Source organism: Coffea eugenioides, chromosome 10 (genome assembly GCF_003713205.1).
Source record: "Coffea eugenioides isolate CCC68of chromosome 10, Ceug_1.0, whole genome shotgun sequence".
NCBI classification, from domain to species: Eukaryota; Viridiplantae; Streptophyta; class Magnoliopsida; order Gentianales; family Rubiaceae; genus Coffea; species Coffea eugenioides.
The window spans coordinates 17666074-17680988 of record NC_040044.1 but is presented as its reverse complement, the minus strand read 5'-3'; positions in this window follow the sequence as shown (position 1 = coordinate 17680988).

Genomic DNA, 14915 nt, shown 5'->3' with positions numbered 1-14915 from the left:
GCTCATCTGGTATAAGATACCAGATATTCAATATACTTGTACTTAAAAGAAATAAATTGTAAAAAAGGATGATAAGTATCTACTATTATGAGGTAAAAGTTGCATCTTTAACATGTAGCAACAAATTATCTTTGTTCATCTATTGGACTTATTTTAGAACTAAATAAGAGTTATTATTTTCTAAAATCAAAGAAAGTCTACTTTTCAATATAATGCTAGATGACTTGAAACAATCTTATCTTTGGCATTTATAAATTTCATCTTGTGAATGAGAAACACATTTTCAAATCACACGACGATGATTTTCTGGACTCAATTGAATATGAATCATTTGAAACATGTGAATATTGTTTACTAATAAAAGACTCAATGGGCCTTTCATATGAAAAGGCTCAAAGAATTGTTAAAACTCTTATATTGTGATGTATGTGAAATAGTAAAAATTCATGCTAGGGAAGATTTTTCATACTTTACTACTTTTATTAATAAATACTCAAAGTGGATGTATGTTCTTTTTATGTATATTTAATAAGTTAAGGAGTTAAAGTACAAAGTAGGAAAATATATTAGTAGAAGTATTTGAACACATAGATTTGATCAAGGTAAGAGTACTTGACCCAAGGTGAAGTATCAGAATACATAGATATGATTAAGGTGAAGAATACTTGATCCAAGGGGTTTTAAAACTATCTAAAGGAGAATGAGATTCTCAAGTAAAATAATTCTTTCTAAATATCTCGAATATATTGAGTGACTTAGAGAAGGAACTGTGTTTTATGAGATAAGATGTACCTTGCAAGTTTACCAAAATAGTTTTGTCATTTGTTCGATATAAAATTGCCTCTTATGCACTAAATCTTGCTCCATACATATTTGTTCAAATTTAACCATATGAGATATGGAATATCAAAAAATCCAAATCTTTTATAAAAATTTGAGTTACCTTACTTATGAAGAGGGTATAATCAGACAAACTAGAATTAAGATCCAATTGAAATTCTTATGGAGGATTTTTGGGAAAAAAGACAATACTACTTCTACCATTTCTATGAGCAAAAGTATTTTTCTTTAAAACTATTATTTTCTTGATAAATAGTCTATTCTAAGTAAAGTAGTGGGAGTAAAATATAAAAATATTTTTCTCTAAAAGTATCATTTTTTTTCCAATAAATAGTTTATTCTAGATTAAGTAGCAGGAGTAAGATAGAATCCAAACTAAAGAGTTTCAAGTGCCACATGACAAACAAAGACAGGGAACTAGAGCTTGTATTTTATAATAATGAGGCACAGTGAAAACTCCTAGAATAAGGGCTTCATAATTTAGAAGAAGATATCTAATTTCTAGAAATATAGATTTCTTATGGAGAACCATAATATTTGATCATGAAGACCCTAATGACTTGTGAATAAATTTTCACAACTTATAGAGATGGTTAAAAACCAAAAATCTAAAATGAATTCTATGATTGACAAAAGAAATTGACATTTGTCGATCCATTGAAGGGCTTTAAGCCTGTTAGGCGCAAAAAAAATCTTTAGATTCAAGACCAATATGAAAGGAAAAGATATAACCTATAAAACATGATTGGTAGAGAGGTTAACATTAAGATAAGTAATTATCTATGAAAAAAATTTCTATCTAATCAATATTCTTAAATTCATTTAGATTTACTTGCTTTAGCTACGAGCTATAGCATCGCAAATAGATTTTAAATTTATTTTTCTTGAATAGAAATAACAAACAATTGTGTATACGACACAATCCGAAGGTTTCTACATCTTTTGATGCTTATGAAGTAAGTCTCTAAGAGTTGTATCATCCGTTTGAATGACATAATCAAAGAATTTAATGGGCCTTATATTTATATATGGTTTATGGGAGGTTTTGTAGTATCGTTGTTTTATATATGATCAATATATTATACATAGATTCGGGCGGTCGCCGAGAGTAGAATTCGCTGGTGCTTGGGAAGGGGGTTCGTGGATTTTTGGTTTGATCGTTGGTTATCAGATCGGCCTCTGGCTGAGATGGTGGCAATCTCTGATCCTCCACATATGTTGCTTGAGGAATTCTATGGAGATGGGGGGTGGATTCGGGACATGCTAAATATTTGGTTGCCGGCCCAGGTGGTTCAGCAAGTCCTACAAGTTCAGTTGTTTCCCGATCAGGACGATTTTATGGTTTGGGGGGACTCGTCATCGGGTAATTTCTCACTCAAATAGGCTTGGGAGGCTGTTCGACGACGACAGAACATGTCGGTCGTCGATCAGCGAATTTGGAACGTATCTGTCCCATTGAAGATCTCATTTTTTGTATGGAAGGTGTTAAGGGGCATAGTCCCGGTGGATTCTGTTTTGCAGAATCGAGGTCATACTCTGGCCTCGCGCTGTTCGTGCTGCTCGTCCCAGGGAGAATCTTTGTTGCACCTTTTCCTCGATGGCCCGATTGCTGCACAGGTATGGACTTACTTCAAGAGGAGGTTTGGGATTTTGGACTCTAGCTCGGCTTCGGTTTCGGCAATGTGCATGGCATGGTTTTATTCATCATCGGGTGTTGGGCGGGACCACATTAGGGTGACGCTCCCTTGTTTAATTTTGTGGTTTCTTTGGAAGGGCCGGAACAAAGCAAGGTCTGATGGGGTGCTCTTAGATGCTTGAGAGGTCATCGGTATGGTGGAGAGTTATGTGATACAGCTAGGACAGGCGAAGGTTTTTAAGGTGGCTCACTTCAGAGGGGATTCGGATGATCCATGGAGAGCCCTGGCTACCCACAGTCGTACACAGGTTCGCTACTTAGTGGTTGCATGGCAACGGCCGCCTTTCCAGTTCGTGAAGCTAAATACGGATGCGAGTGTCTGCCATGGCCAGGGTCGGGGGGCGGCTTGCTCTGTGACCATGAGGGCAAGCTCATCTTTGCTTTCTATAAGGAGTTCGGGGAGGTAGATGTCCTAACAGCGGAATGTCTGGCATTACTCCATGGCCTCCGCTTGTGCGTGGAGGAATTCAGGGGGAGGCTGTTGGTAGAAGTGGACTCGATTTCCCTCGTGTCTCTTGTTAATTAAGGGGGTTTGGCGAAATGGCCTCTGTGCAATTATGCTCGACAGATCCGGGATTTGCTTAGGTCTTTCTCTGCTTCGGTTCGTCACATCTTTAGGGAGGTGAACAGTTCGGCTGATGTGCTAGCGGGGTCTAAGTTGGGAAGGGAATGGGTCTCGGCATCCTTTACTAACCTCCCAGGGAAAGTAAGGGCAGCAGTTTTGTTAGATTATAGAGCTTGCTCAGCTGTACGTGTTCAGCGTTTTCGTGATTAGTATCCCCACGCTTTAGTCTTTGGTTTTGTCTTCAGCTCCATGTAATTGTGTCTATTTGGGTGGAATAAAATAAGTAGTCCGTTTATAAAAAAAAAAATTATTATACATAGAAAGGATATCCTATAAACCAAATTTATAGGTATAACTATCCAAGATTTTCTCCATGATATAAAGAAGAAGTAATCTTCTCATTGGGAATAATAGTTTATGTTAGTAGATCATGATTGTTAGACCTTTTAAAGTATGATAAGGGTTTATTTTACATATTTTTAAGTGCATTTTATTAGTTAATTTTGGTTTGATTATTTAGTTTTATAACTAAAATAACTAGGTTTTGGTAAAAATATACATTTTTGGTAAAAGTGGCTAATATTGCATTTCTATTGATTTTAATGGTAAAAATTTTATTTTCTTGCAGGAGTAATGATTCAATCATCAAAGGATGTCAAATGAGGTGAAAAGTAATAATTGGTGATGAATTCAAGTGGTTAAAAAAGAAATAAAGTGAAAAACGTTTAAGTGAAGAAATGCAGTTCAAGGCAGTTTTGACACTCTACGGTATTTCGACTATATCTAGAGCTACACGTATCGGATTGAGGTGATCTTTACACCATGTTGAAGCTAAGAGAAAGATCTAGAGTTGGTATGAAGACATCAAAATCCAATTCTGCTGTTTTCATGGACAAAAAGTTGAAATATAGAAGCTGCATTCTATGGTCGAAAATTGAAAAAGGGGTTTGACCAGGTGATAGTATTGAAATCATATCTCAGGCTACAAAGCTCAGATTTGGATGATTCTTGAAGCATTGTAAAGTTAACTCAAAGGGCTACAACTTTTGTGTTTTGTACAAAAGCTAATTCAGCCTTCATCATAGAGAAAATTGCAGTTGAAGCAAGGCCAAGTTGAAAACGCGAGTTGATACCGCGTTTTGTGTAGTCACGTTTTGTAGCCGAAAAGCTGTAATTTGCTCAGCCATTTCTCTTGTGTTCATAAGTTGCAAGGGAATTCGGTGCACATGCTTCAGAAGACAAAAGGGCAACTTATTTTCAAGTCAAAAACATTGGTTATTGACTATCTTAACAAATTTCAAATTTGGAAATCAAAGGGTGGAAAATTTGACCAAGGAAAAGGAGTTTTGAACCATCTTTTATATAGAGACATTGGAGAAGTCTAAAAAGATCATATGTAGTTATATTTTCTGATAGCAAACTCTCTCTAGCTAGTAAAGTTTGCAGGAACACTTGGAGGCTTCACCTTGTAATCATCTAGTACAAGACATAGCAGATTTTTGGAGGGCTTCACCATTACTTGGCTAAGCTTTTCTTTATCTTTCTTGTACTTGTAAACTGAGATGTTTTACATTGATGAAGTTATGAGTTTGATTATTATATCATCAATGAGTAGCTAAATTTCTATATCTAGGGAGTAGATGAAACTTATGGCCAAGTGATATGAATTGAATGTGATTTATACTTGTTGTATCTTGTATTAACTTGTCTACTTGTGTATGCTTGATTACTTGTTGTTGTTTGATCACCAATAGCAGGTTTATAGTTGTTATTACTCATTGAGAAATGGTAAAAACAATGGAATAACATGAGTGGAGTTCGAGTTGTTAATTCATGAGAATTGAATTACACTCAAGTGGATTAAATTTGCATTTCATGCATGAACAAGTACAGTTTTAGTTTCACCAAGAGATTAGGGAAAACTAGACTGTTCTAGACCATTTTTATCATGAGAATGAAATGGCATTAATGGAAATGAATCCTTGGTTAAACAAGAGTAGTAACAAGTGTTAAATTCATTCATTTGGATCATTTGTGTCATTAGTGGAATCTACATCCTTAGATTCAAGTATTTGGTGAATTTTTCTCCATTTGTGATATTGCAATTATCTAGCTAAGGATTTTAGATAGTAAACAGATTTGTATTCGGATTTAATTCTGAAATTTCTGCTCAAATATGTTGAGAGTCTAAATAATAGAGTAAATTAGGATCTAGTGTTTGTTTAAATTGTTCCTAGTGGGATCGACCCGATACATACCCTACATTACGATTTTGGCATGTATACTTGCAGTCAAACGGGTATAAATTCGGATTTAACTTGTACTTGTAGTAAAAACCCGTCAAAGTATATAAATAACATGTTAAAGAATGTTTAGTATGAAATGATCTAAAAAGGTTTTTATCTGAAGTATGATTGTTAGATCTTTCAATGGATTAGACTTATTTCTCTTTCGATTCATAACAAATAAAAATCGAAAATTTGAGAATATACTAGTAAACAATCTTATAAAAATAATTTACAAGAGTTTATACATTTGTTTGTAACAATTAGTATTGTATGTTGAAAGAGATTCAAGCAAAATATAATTAGAATTTCTAAAACTAAAATTAGTAGATTGCTACTTGAGAAGTGGCAAAAGGAAGTGTTTGCATCAAAAGTTTGATTTTGAGCTTAGATTGGTTCTCTCCATTATAAGTGCTTTATCTTGTATTGTAACTACAATAAAAATTTGCTCAAATAAAAAAAATCAAGGTATCACCATAAGATCCATGGACTTGTTAATGTGTTATCACATGGTATGAGAAATCATTGGTAGGAATAAACTGAAGATAGAAAGAGTATCCACAATTGACTCCATAGCTGATTGGTTTACTAAAACTTTATTGCAAAAGAAACATGATAGTCATGTAAGCTCATGTGCTTTTAAACTTACGAGTGATTGGTGTTACTGCAAGTGAGAGATTTAAAGTGTATATGCCCTAAAATCGATCAATTTTTAGGATTTGATATGTACTTGAAATATTGATGTTATAATAAATGACATCTTTATCATATTGTTTGTTTATACTTTTGTATTTGTATGATAAAATTTTTAGAATAAACCTAATCAATTAAATCATAAAAGTTATGATAACGAGGTTCAATTGATTATTACTAAGGTTTATTCTTAAATAACATTAGACGTAGTATTGACAAGAAAGGACATTGTTAATACAAATTGACTAGCATATTATGCCTGTTCTATTAGTAGGTCTCATCTACTATGATATGAAACATCTAAACTAATTTATGAAGGCTTGATAAGATGATCAAATTTATTAGAATGATTCATGTAGACATATACTTTAAGTGCCAAAGGATTATTCTCTAAGTTATGTTTATGTAAATGATCATTGGATTTAAGATTATCATAATATCTTGAGTGTCAATTACTATACTTTGACTCTATTCCATTGCTTCTCGTAATTAAGTGGCTCAAATAGTTAGTACTTGAGTATAGTATGAATCATGGAAAGATAGTGAATAATCTGTAAAGGTTTACCATATCTTATGTAAGAGGATTTATCTCATTATTAGCCAATTGTAGAAGTATTTTGAAATTTTTAGCACTAAATAGAAAGGCCTTAGAAAGTATTTCTAAGTACTCCTTCATTAGAGATATATTTTGATACAAGAAAATAATATTAGTCTAAATGGAGCAGGCACATACTCTAACCACCCATTTGGTTACTACTAGGGAATAGCAATAGCAATCACTATGAAATACCCCTTCAATGATAATGGGTTTCTCAATATCAAAACCAATGTTTGGTATCTGTAGTGGAATGAGAATGACTATTTTTTTTTCATTTTTTTCAATCCTCTTCGTCTTCGTTTCAAAAAAAAAAAGAAAAGGAGAGGGCATAACATGAAAAATCTAAAATCTTCACATCGACTGCTACTCAAAGCATCTCCAGCAACTACCTAAAGCATCAAAACCTTTTTAACAATCCCCCATGTTTCTAATTGATCAAAGCTCATAGCAATTAATTAAACAATTATTCGAACTAAATCAAACCCAAAATTTCTCAAAGTATCGAACTTTTTGCTTCATCAAAGAGATAAAATTAAATACCATCATCCTTTGCCTATGGCTATGTTGCTCAAAATTTCCATCATTTTCATTCCCTGTTCTCTGTACCTTTATTGCGAGATGTTTCTTTCCATTCTCTTGTGTAAGAATCCAACATGAAAGTTTCAGAGATTTTAGGTGGGTAAGGCAAATTCAAGATATCAAAAATTTGGAAATTTTTTGAAGGAATAAAGAAAGGAGGAAAGAGAGGGCAGAATGATGGGTCTCTCGTTTCCAAATTTGACCTAATCTTGGCTAAAAATTGAAGTTGATTCATCCATGATTTTGTTGTAAGGTGAAAACAGGAGAGCTGGGGAGAGAATAAAGCAACGAAGAAGAGAGGAAGATGGGGCTGGTTCTCTTGCGTCTCTTATTTTCCATTTGGGATAATTTCAAAAACCTTCCATAAGGTTTCTGATAGTTTTACTACCCTTCCCTGAGGTTTTAAAAATATCATTAACCTTCCTTAAAACTAATGTTCTTGTAACAAATTAGTCCAATTCAAAAAAATCAACAATAAAAAAATGATTTCAAGAGTGAGAAGAATATTTCGTACCAAAAGTACCTTTTTAACTTATTACTAGTTGGTTGACTTAGAATCAAAAGGAAATATTAGTTAAAAATAGAAAATAAAGACTAAACTCTGGCATGAGTATAATAGAATTTAGTAATAATGACTATTTTTTATAGAACTGCATAAACTAGTAAAATCAAAATATTAGAGAGGAAAACTTGTTAATTTGAATCAAGATTTACACGTAAAATTCCTAAACTCTTAGTATTAGAATTTGAAAGATTTTGAATAGGAATTGAACAAAACAAAGTATGGCCTTTTCAAGATAAAAATCACAATAGATGGCTAATGATAAAAAATAAAAAATATGCTTAAATATGTTATGCTTTTTGAATTGTTTCTTTAACTTACCAGGTCCATTATTTCACATGATTAACAAGAAATTTTCATCATTTGTCATTAAAATAAAATCTCAAGCGACATTTGGAATAACAAAAAGGGTATGATTTTAACCAAAAAGCAATTAAATCAAAGTAGGAAAATTTTTTTCTAACCATCTTGTTTGGATTATGTATAAAAGAAAAGAAAAGAAACACCAAATATTTTGGAAAAGAAAGGAAAGAATAGGTTATGTGCAGTTACATTTTATTTATAGCTTTAAAAAATCTAATTGTAAACGTATTTTAATACTTTATCCCTTTTTTTTTGTATTTTCATATTCATCTTGTTATTCTTATGAAAAATTTATGAAATAATAATAATATTTCCATAGAAATTTTAATCTTTTTTAAGAGAAAGAAATTACAAGAACTATTCAAATACAGAAAAAGAATTTTAAAATGTTAACAATTATCGTTATAAAATTTAGTGTTCAACATTTTCAAATTTTTTATATTCCAAATCATGGTTAATTTAGTACAAGTGACTCAATTATTTCTCTCTATATAAATACATAATATTTCCTAAATTGCAAGGTTAGTAAAGTCATTTGACCATTTATGAGGTAAGCATTGGGCCACAAGTGGCTTACATGGGAGGTAAGTGATATTTCTAAAATTTCGGGGAAGGGTAGTGAAATTGTCAGAAACCTTAAGGGAGGTTTCTGAAATTATCCCTTTCCGTTTCTATATAAAATTCGGGAATGGGCTAAAAAGTGCCCAATTTACTCGGTAATGGGCATTACCCACTTTTGGATTTTTTTTTTTATAGTGATAGATAGATACCCATAGATATGAACCAAGCACCATATAAGGGTTTCAAAAGCTAAAAACCCATAGTGGAGAGGGGGATTGTCACGACCCAACCTCCCCCTAAGGCGAACCAGAGGGTTCGGCGGACCGCCTGCCCAACTCTCGCCGGGACTCAGTCGTTCACTACAGTCCTCAAATAAATTATGAGATAAACCTCAAATATTACAATATAAATCTCCAATAGACATCAAATTCTCCAATAATTACATATCATAAGCGAAGCGGAAACAATTCCCAACTATACATAAAATGATTCCAAATCCAAACTGTACAGAATATAACAATTCCAACTAAGCCATCCAGTCACGTGAATAAGTACTACCAGCCTTCCTTTGCCACGAGCCCTGTGGAGGGGAATAAAATAGTTTTGGGGTGAGCTAAAAGCTCAGTGAGTAACCAGTAAAATCAGTAATCAAATCGGTTTAACAATAGTTCATTTCAATGATGTCATAAATCAATGATGTCATAAATCAAATGATAAGTCCAGAAACAATTACGACATTTACAAAACATTAAATATGGAGTATCAAGAATTCAAGAAACATTTACAATGGAAAGTGATAGTAACATTCATTAAAAGGATACGGGTGGCTCCCAAGCCAATTCTTTTGTCGAGTTTGATCACTGGTTGACCCTTAAGATCCTGAGCTACACAGCTCACTTCTCTTGCCCAAGTCACGAGCAATAAATGCTCTAAAATATTTTTCAAGCAATAAATGCTCTAGTTCAAGCAATAAATGCTCTGGTTCAAGCAATAAATGCTCTCAAGCAATAAATGCTTTGCAAATATTCACAAGCCATGAATGCTCTATAACAAATCATAAAAATCATATTTCACAGGTATTAATAGCAACTAATGGGGTTTAGATCGAGTGCGATAAAGTACACCCTCGCCTAAGTGCCCATTTATAGTAAACTCATTTTTGTATTGAGTTACACAGAAATCCTGATCACTCACATACAAGCACGAATGATATGCAAGAAAACGGTTCAAAAGTAACTTTGGAAACAGGTCAAAAGTAAATAAGACAAGAAAACAGTTCAAAAGTAACTTTGGAAACAGTTCAAAAGTAAATAATGCAGGAAACGGTTCATAATTAACTTTGGAAATAGTTTGAAGTCACTCACCTTCACGGCTCAGAAATCATCCAACATATAACATTACCTTGCTCAAATCCAAGCCTTAGATCACAAACCCAACGCAAACAAGTTCCTTCAAAGTTCGGACAGCACTTCCCCTGAATTTGCTAACTTTTCCAGCCATCATGGCTTTATTATTTCCTCATTCCAACCCCAAAGGTACACACACAACAACAAGTTCATCCAATAGCCATTCAGCAAGCTCCAAGTAGTACTAGTACAAGTCAAGCTAGGGAAAAGTCCGGAAATGAAAGTTCAGCTCAAAACCAGAAAAATAGTTTTTGATGTCATTTTGCGGTTTTGGTACCAAAGGCACCACGATTGTCGGATGAAGGTGCAAGATCCACCGTTTCGAAGCTAAGAGACAGGGCTACAATATTGCAGAAGGTCACTCATCCCAGTTTCGAGTGTAACCAGGTCATAAATGCAAGAAACTATACCAGAACCGGAAAAACAGATTCACAGAACGCATTCTAGCGGAAACATCATAAATCAGGCTATCCAAGTCCAAATCCAGAAATTCCAAAACCATCTGAAAGATAAGAAACAGGGATAAATTTCATCAGAAGACCTCAACAACCAATTCGGAAGCAATTCCAGCCAAAACAACCAATTACAGGCGCAATTCTTACATTCGGGTAAAACCAGAACAGCAATAGTAATTTCGACTTTTCTCATTCTACACTACTCCGATTGACCTGAAATTTTTTAGGAACCTCTAAAATGTCATTCCCTACAACTTTCATGTTTTAAGCCAAGGCAAATTCGGCCTCTAACTAGGAGCTAAAAATTCGGGCAGAATGTTCATTCACAAAACCTAATTTTCTGAAATTTCTTCCAAAACAGAAATTGATTGCAATTACTCACTTTTTCCACCTCATAGAGTCCTTAAGCATCATTTCCAATCATCATACATAACCACACAACCATGTTCATATTAAAACAGAAAAATCCCCAAAAATAATAAAACTTCATCACTTCAACCAAAACCAAGAAATAATCCATAAACTTGCATCTCATACTACCACTAATCATGATTTAAGCATCAATTAAGGGAGGAGAGTGGTTCTTCACAACTCACCTTAGCAATACAAGAGATAGAGCAACTAGTCACCTTAGCTTTCCAAACAACTCCACAAAACACCTCAAGACCACTTAGCAAAGAGATTTTATGGAATGATTTGGAGTTTTATTGGTTGGATTTGAAGATTGAGCAAGAAATAGAAGTAGACAAGAAAGGCTTCTCTTGTATTTTTGCTCCAAGAGGTTCGGCCAAGACAAGCTTAAAATGGAGAGAAATTGGTCAATTTTTTAGGTTTAGTAAAGGTGATGCAAATTAGTCAAAGTCCAACTTTGAATAAGAAGGTGACACATGTCACCTTTAGGTGTAAAACTTAACTTTTTGTCTCTCCAATACAAATATCTTAACACCGTGTAAAATAATATCACTTAATACAAAATTTCAACAAGTTGTCAAAAATATAATGCATTTACCGCACTTGCGGGTCCCACGTTCAAAATACGCTCTTAATTTCTCAAAAACTAACCGATACTAGAAAAATCATTTAAAAACTATATTTGCTCATAAACTTTGTCTGGGGAATTTTTCTAATAAAGAAAATGTAGAAAAGGCGGGCGATTAAAAAAATAAACCCTAGAAAATTAGAAAATTTTCGGGTTCTCACACTCATACTTTTCGGGGCGTCACAATCTCCCCTCCTTAAAAGAATGTCGTCCTCGACATTCCATCTTGTACCAATCAAGCCAAGACATCCCGCAAAAATCTCTCAAGAGTCAAATAAAACCCACAGTCCGGCATCCTAAACCTCAAGTCTAGGATACACTACAGAGATTTGAAGCCTAGGCTCTGATACCAACTGTGACGACCCCACCTCCCACTAAGGCGAACCAGAGGGTTCGGCGGACCGCCTGCCCAGCTCTCGCCGGGACTCAGTCGTTCACTACAGTCCTCAAATAAATTATGAGATAAACCTCAAATATTACAATATAAATCTCCAATAGACATCAAATTCTCCAATAATTACATATCATAAGCGAAGCGGAAACAATTCCCAACTATACATAAAATGATTCCAAATCCAAACTGTACAGAATATAACAATTCCAACTAAGCCATCCAGTCACGTGAATAAGTACTACCAGCCTTCCTTTGCCACGAGCCCTGTGGAGGGGAATAAAATAGTTTTGGGGTGAGCTAAAAGCTCAGTGAGTAACCAGTAAAATCAGTAATCAAATCGGTTTAACAATAGTTCATTTCAATGATGTCATAAATCAATGATGTCAATAAATCAAATGATAAGTCCAGAAACAATTACGACATTTACAAAACATTAAATATGGAGTATCAAGAATTCAAGAAACATTTACAATGGAAAGTGATAGTAACATTCATTAAAAGGATACGGGTGGCTCCCAAGCCAATTCTTTTGTCGAGTTTGATCACTGGTTGACCCTTAAGATCCTGAGCTACACAGCTCACTTCTCTTGCCCAAGTCACGAGCAATAAATGCTCTAAAATATTTTTCAAGCAATAAATGCTCTGTTATTCTTGATTTTGATGATCACAAAAGTTCATTTATACTGACCAAGATTGATCAGGCCTGATGGAACAAGGAAAGCATATGTTTGATTGACTCCAGTCTACGATGCTTTGGATGTGGCAAACAAGATTGAAATAATATAAATGAATTTAGTCATTGTTTTGTTCCGATCAAAGATACTGTCTTTTAAGTATGTCTAGTTTGTCATTCTTGGTACTTTGAAATGTTTATCTAACCTCCTTCAAATACAAGTGTTTTTGTCTATCCAAGAATCAGGTTCAAATATGTCATGAAATGCAAGACAACCAAAATGAGAAGCAAAAACAGGACAATCAGGTCGGACGGCCGAAAGGAAACTGTCGGACGTCCGGAAGGATCGGACGCACACCTCGGACGAATATCAACCAGATCGGACGTCCGAAAAATTCCAAGATAACTTGCTAGCTCTCGGCCTACGATCGGACGCTGTGCTGTCGGACGACAAAATTCTCATCGGACGTCCGAACTTCAACTTGGCTATTTTCGGACGATTGGTTCGGACGATGATTTGATCGTCGGACGTCCGAAAGCCCCAACGGCTAGCTGACCCTTCATCTGCCTTCTATCCGTTGGAAGCTTTAATGAAGCTCATTTCTGTTCCCCTTTAAAAATAAACTGTTCTGAACGAAGGAAGGATTTTTGCACACTTTGTTTACAAGATCTCAAGAGATATTTTACCTAGAAAATAGTCTCCAAAGCAAGATTTGTTTTAAAGTGGTGTGAATTTCTGGTGAGCATTTCTTTTGTGATTGAAAGGATCTTTAGTGTAGCTTTGTTGAGGGTTTTCTGAGTGATTGTAAAACTTCTTAGCTTGACTAAGTGAGGCTTAGGGCAAGGAGGAAGTGCTCCCTCCATTGTACATCTAGTTGATCGTCTTCCATCAAAGAGAAGTTGCTCTTCCTAGTGTGTGGTCTTCAAGTTTGAGGATAGCTTGGTAGACACTTGGTTTGATTCCCCAATTTACTTTTCTGTTTAATAAAATTCTCATTGCTCGTCTATACTTGTGTTTCTGATCAATATTGCTCTTGTCTTCTAATCTACTTGGTTGATCATCACTAGAAAAGAAGGTAATTTTCATTTAGCAAAAATTGCCTAAATCTGATTAAGATTTTGAATAACCCAATTCACCCCCCCTCTTGGTTGTCTTTTGGACTTACAATTGGTATCAGAGCTTGGTCTCCTTGAGATTAAGCTCTAACGGCTTGGAGTAAAGATGACAACCAGTCATGCTATGTTTGTTGAGGGGCAATCTGTTACTAGGCCTCCCATGTTCAGTGGCTCCAACTATGTTAGCTGGAAAGAATGGATGATTATCTTTTTGCAATCTATTGATATTGAACTATGGTTTATTGTGAGTGAAGGACCGCATGAAGCTACTTTCTTGATGCAGATACAGGCCTGCTGTCGGCCAAAAATTGCAGAGCTGAAAATGAAATGCTCAAGACAGTGCTAACTTCACATTGAATGCAAGCCCATGAAGTTCTTTATAGTTGCCTTAGATTCAAATAATTCAATTAGAGTGAAAGGCTGTAAATCAGCCAAAGAAATAGGATAAGTTAGAGAAATCCATGAGGGTGTGGACAATGTGAGAGAAACAGAGAAAGGCCATCTTGGTCAACAAAGTATGAATCTTTTAGATTGAACCTCTTGAGATATTGACCCAAAATGTTTTGCAGGTTCACTGACTTGATCAAAGATCTCGAGGTGTTGGGCAAGAGAGTACACCTTGGGAGAAAAGAACAGAAAAAATTCTCAATGCATTGGGCAAAGAATGGGAAATAAAGTTGACTGCAATAGAGGAGGCTAAGGATTTAAGTTCTGTGCCTATTGAATCTTCATTAAACTCACTAACCTCTATGAGTTAAACGAAATCTAAAGTGCAGGAGGAAGAGGATGCTAGAGCAAAAAGAAATATTGCTCTAAAAACTACTCAAAGTGAAGATGATCCAGCTCACTTGGATGATGAAGATTCGGATGGTGATGATAATGATCTTGCTCTTATCACAAGAGGCTTCAAAAGAATCTTGAATAAAAGGAAGTTCAGAAAGGGAGGACCTAGCAATCAATTCCAAAATTATTCATCAAATGCAAGGAACAAAGGAAAACAAGAATTCAACAAGAAGCAAGTGGACAAATGCTATGAATGTGGATAGCCTGGACACTATGCAAACGAATGCCCCATGAAGAAAATGAAAGA